The following is a 6,000-nucleotide window of genomic DNA, read 5'->3' as shown; positions in this document are numbered from 1 at the left end:
GGCTTCACCAGGGAAAATCAATTCTGTGTGCATGTTGAATGACACTTGCTAACGAATTTCAAGCTGGACTAGCTGGAGTGTTGGAGAAGCTCCACATCTGGTAAAGGCCAAAGTCTCAGTTGACAACTTGTTAAGGTCCTTGGAAAAAGTCCAGACATGGGTATTAGATGAAAGAATCTGGGATAATATCTGAGAGATCTGCCAACGTGATGTGCTTGTGAATCTAGAGAGGCAAGACATGTAAAGGTCTTTTTACTAGTGAACTTCAATCCAGACCTGATGGAGAAGGGTAAAAGCACTGGGCCATCTGTCTTCATGTTTCTATGAGTGTTGCTGGTGTTCCTGTGTTGTTACACACTCACATTTGTTGTCTCTGGGTACCCTAGGATGGTCTGTGCCTATCACCTTCTATCAGATGCCCTCTTTCACTGCTGCTCTTCTCTTGATGGAATCCCAAAACTACTTTATGAATACCTGAGCATGCCTTGGCAAGGAGAGCACCCTCACTGCTCCTTAATCCCAGTAAGAATGTACAGATTTGCTCACCAGACCTAATCCCTTGTGTCTAGTGGAGCGATTGGAGTTCAGAACGGTGCACCAGCCACAGCAACCCCTCAACTCCTGTCTAGAAATCAGTATCAGCAGCTTCACTTACTGCACTGCATCAGCTGCTAGGAGAGATGAGCTGCCTGTTCCTTCTGGACACAAAGAGTAGTCCCAGTCTGATTATTTGACTTTTTGGGATGGTGACAGGTGGACTCAGCAAAGGAAGATCAGTCAATACCAAAGCATTTCCATGCAGGAAAGTAGCAATTGGTCCTGTGAGGGGTAAGGAGGGCACAGAGAGGCTTGAAAAGGGGTGGGAAAGATGCATTTACTGAGAGTGGAGCAACCACTTAGACTAACATCCCCTCCTATGGACCAGCAGAATTGTGGTGTTCGCACAACCATGACAAATGGGCAATGTTTTAATGTGATGCACTTTGTGTCAAGTGTTTGCAAACACTTGACAAGAACTTCACACTTCCAGGATCTTAAGCAAGCCATCGAAGTTGCCACAGTATCAAGCCCATGATAGTATGGGCTCAGGAGTACTTTTATCCCCACACAACTGCCTCAGCAAAGAATGCACATCACAAAAAGGACATAAAATGTCTGGCTGAAGTAGAGGTCATCTAAAACAGACTGCAAAGAAAGGTTGGTTGATAGGAAAGGCATCCTTCCATGGCCTCTGTATTCTCTCTTTTCCTGCTTGATATATTGTAGGACAACAAAGCTCTGTAAGAATCTCAGCAGACATCAGGACAGTCATCCAGTGGGACAAAATGAAATAAAAAGGGGACAATAGAAGAAAAACAGGCTATCAGTGACCATGTAAGAGCTGCACAAAGAATCAGTGACAAAGCCTACTCTTACCAGATGCTGCATGAATGCTCCAAGTCCTGCTGTTAAGTTGCATTGCTTCTTTATTTCCAAGAGGATAATGATGAACAATTGTTTATAACTATTTCCCAAGCACTAAGGTAAGACCTCTGTCTCTGACTCCTGCTGCTAAACATCCTGCATTAGCAAACAGTCCCAAAGATGTTGACTAAATTAGTTTTTAACTAGTTTAACTAGTTTTTAACATTTAAAATGCAAAATTCACAGGACTACGACAACCTGGTATTAGGAAACTATTAACATCGTGCCCAAAAGATACAGATGCCTTTGCACACATGTGTGTAGTTAAGAGTGAATTATGAGTCAAGAGATCCAGCAGCATATTAGAAGTCACAAAGCTGCTTACTCTAAAGATCTCAGATGCAATTATAAAACTCAGTGGAGAAAAGTAGATATTATTTTCTCTCACTAGTGTGCTTCGAAGGCAGGTCATTCTTACCTGTGCTTCATACCATTCCTATTAACAGAAAGCTGAGGTTCCCATTAAACCAGCACTCCTTTTTCAGAGAAACAAGACAAAAAGATGGATGAAGTTCCACACTGCAGCAATGCCATAATTCACACTTCATGAGGTACACGAAGGATTACATTATTGAACTGTATTTCAAACTGTGCCTGGCATCTCTGTGCTGACTTGCTCTATGTTCCTAGCTCTGAAATACACAGAATTTCACAGACCTTTAGAGGAACAGCCAAGGCTACCATGCAGTGCTGAAATAAAGCCTATTTGAATCCTTATTCTTTGTTCCCAATCTTCCTTAAATTGATGGGAATTGAAGAATGTTGAATTTTTTAATATATATTTTTTTTTATTTTAAATGAAACAGATTTTCAATCCCACATCAAAGAAGTTCTTCCAAAGCTATTAGCCAAACCACATGGGAAGAACCCAAACCACCTCCAATGAGGCAGTTATTAAAACAAATATTTTGATTTAATATACTTGTTAAACAATACATTTCAAGACAAACAGAATCCACTTGCAGACCAGGCAGTTTCTGCTGGTTTCAGTCACTGGAACAGCAGAAGACTACCATGATAGTGAAGTGCTCAGAGGGTGGGGTTTCAGTCTGCTTTTCCTCCAGAAGACATTCTTCACATATCATTTTTGACAGGCTAATTTTTGCAGCACCTATTTCATAGAATCATAGAATGATTTACACTAGTCCTGAGCAGAGAAGCAGTGTAACAGCTTTTAAGCTTCAGCTTTTAATACCTCATCCTTGAAAAGCTTTCCAAAATTTCTTGCTGTTATTGTTTTAATCTTCCAGTAATTTCTACCTTTCATTTCTAGCAGTTCAATGAAGATAGTTCCAATAACCACAGGCAACAAGATGACAGTTGTTTCAGATCTCCTCTTTCAATGACAGATACTCAGTTGTCTGGAGGGAGATGACAGAGCAGGTGCCCATCAGACCTGCTGCTTAACTTACAACACAAATATGAAATGGCCAGGGTGTGCAACTAGGGACTAGCTGGTGAGCATAGCAGGTGACCCAGATGTGCAGCCAGAAAGAAAAGTCAGCACAGTGGTGATGTTCTGCATGAGTGGAAGAGGTTTTGATGTAGAGGTGAGCACACAAGGAAAGATGTGGCTGCATAAACCACTGGGCTGCCCTTCCTGAGTCCAGGGCTGAGGCTGCAGCAGCCCCACTTAGGCAAGTGCTCTGGTAAAATCATTAAATTTGGAGAGCTGGTGGGGGTGAAATTAAATGCTTGACATCTAGTGACCACCCCAACAACAACAAACCTCCCAAAGACTCAGTGAAAACAGAGTCAACAATGGGACAATTAATGCTAAGTTACCAGCTTTGCAAGAGTAACAGAGCCACATGCATGGGTGGGTGTGTTGCAGTATTTTTAAAGAATGATAATAAGTTTGTAGTGTAACAGAATGAAGATGTTATAGACAAAGACAAACATGGAAGAATCTTTCAGGTTAGGAATTGTATAATCTAATCTCAATTTAGCACTGCAACTGGACACTGCTGAGCCCCATCAGGGCAATGACAGTGATCATGAAATGCTGAGCACAGAAACTGTACATTTGGAACTGGTAGCAAAAAGAGGAGTTAAATTATCTACATTCAGAAGGGGTTGGTGATTCATCAGGATGGGATGCAGACAAAACCCCTAGCAGAACCTGTCTAGAAATCCACATGACACATGCTGTGTTGGCTGTGGACTCCAGTGGTGCTTGGGATCCAGTTCAAGTAGGATCCCTGGAAGAGCTGTTCTTTAGCAGTGATCACAGCACAATTACTTTACTAGAGAAAAGAGCAGGAGAGTGAAGAAAGCACTGGATAAAAACTGTGAAGAACTGGAACAACTTAAAAACAAGGCTATTATTCAAGAAAAAGATTAAAAGAACAACCAATCAAATGTACAGACAATCTAAAAACTATACAGAATACTAGACTAGAAGCCCAGATAAAACATGGACCAAAGGGAAAGAAAGAGAAAAAAACCCAATTAATTCTTGCTTGGCTCAACAGGGAGTTAAGAAGGCTGTCAGAAGGAAAAGGTCAGAATTTAAAGAAATTAAAAGCTTGCCCACATGCAGGGAACAGAAAAGCCACACAACACGACAGGTCAAATGTAAACAAGAAATTAAGAGGGTGGAAATTATTAGAACAGCACCTTACAAGGGATACTCAACTTCACAGTAAAGTGTTCTTTAAAAACATTAAATGCAGGAGGCCAGCTAAGGAATCAACAGGACTGCTTGTGAAGAGGATGTAACAGGAGCACTCTGGGGTAGGCAAAAACACTCAGTGAACTTCTTGCACTGGTCTCTTCTGCTGAAGACCCTGGGAAGGTCCCCACGTCTCCAACATTCTTTCTAGTGAATTAAATTCAATACACAAGAAATTCTGGAACAAAACAACAATGCTAACAAACCACCAGACCTGGATGGCATTCTCTCAAATGTGAAAATGCAAAACTGCTGGCCAAGGTGTGCTACCCACCCCTAAAGCAGCTGCTCTGCCAGAGGCCTGCAGCACTGCTCATTCCCATCTACAGGAAGGCTCCAGATTGTATCTCGGAATTATGGGCTCATAAGTGACCTCCTTGACATGAACAGACTGTAACAAACGTTGAGGACACGAACAAATACACCATTTGGGAAGAACTGCTACAGACTTGGAAAGGGAAATCCAGCCTCACTTGGCTGCTGGACTTGCACAAGTGTTGTCCATCAGTATTTGGGTAAAGGGAATCCCATGGATGTGATCTATTTGTATTCGGAATTAGCTTATCATTAATAAGGTACATGGTCTCAGAGATGAAAAGAAGATACCACACCCAGCACATGACTACAGAGCACCCATGCTCAGAAACATGCTAATACCCCCTGCAGGTGATGATCAAGGTGCAGTACCATGCTTCCTAGAGCAACCATCCTGGGGACATTTCCAAAGCCTTTCAAGTTTCTTTGTGCAACAGTTTTCTACTATGTATTTTAATACTTTTTAAAGTTTATCTGCAGTAATTTCTTACATTGCTGTTCACAGCAGCTCTAGAATAGAATACGGTCAAGACAAACTACTTTATATTTTTAAATAAAATGCACAGTTGCAGAACTGAAATGAAATTATTTCTAATCACAGAATCACAGAATTTTTTGAGTTGGAAAGGACCTTAAAGATTGGGTTCAAACCCCCCTGCATGGCCAGGGACACCTCCCACTGCAACAGTGCCTCACCACCCTTACACTGAAGAATTTACACCTGATCTCTAATCTAAATGGTTAACCATTGGACTAACCTTGGACTAGATGATCTTTCGAGGTCCCTTCCAACCCCTAAGATTCTGTGATTCTGTGATTCTAAATCTCTCTTCTTTCAGCTTAAAACCATTACCCCTCATCCTCTCACTTCAAGCCCCTGTAAAAAGCCCCTCCCCAGCTTTTCTGTAGCCCCTTCAGGTACTGAAAGGCCACTCTGAGGTCCCCCCAGAGCCTTCTCTTCTCCAGGCTGAACAGCCCCAACTCCCTCAGCCTGTCCTCATCAGAGAGCTGCTCCAGCCCTCGGATCATTTTCATGGCCCTTCTCTGGATACGCTCCAACAGGTCCACATCTTTCTTGTGCTGGGGGCACCAGAGCTGGATGCAGTATTCTAGGTGACTACCTGCACTATTAAGCCAAGTTCAAGTTAAATGCAACATTTTGCTCAGACCTAAACTCTACAAATGGAAGTGGGTGTCATAGCCTTCAAGAGTTTAAGCACCACTTTAAAAGAATCTGTCAATTATTCAATAGAAATTCTTTCCTAGTACAATGTTGCTGAACTATCTCACATCCAAGATTAATTTAATGCTTAAAATCTAGCATTTCAAGGAAAGGCATGAAATAATTTATCTTGGAAAAAAACAAGAGAACAAGAAAAGACAATTATTCATGTGAGTAAGAGAACATGAATCACAAAGGAGAGAAAATTGTATCTATAGAATGTAGACACACAGAGAGCAAACCACTATAGGAGGCAACACAAAGAAAGGAGATTATAATTGTAGGGTGAAATTATAGCTGCATTCTGTATTTTTCTTTTTTTCAC

The sequence above is a fragment of the Apus apus genome, chromosome 2 (genome assembly GCF_020740795.1).
Source record: "Apus apus isolate bApuApu2 chromosome 2, bApuApu2.pri.cur, whole genome shotgun sequence".
Classification (NCBI taxonomy): Eukaryota; Metazoa; Chordata; class Aves; order Apodiformes; family Apodidae; genus Apus; species Apus apus.
Note: the sequence above shows the minus strand (reverse complement) of the source record.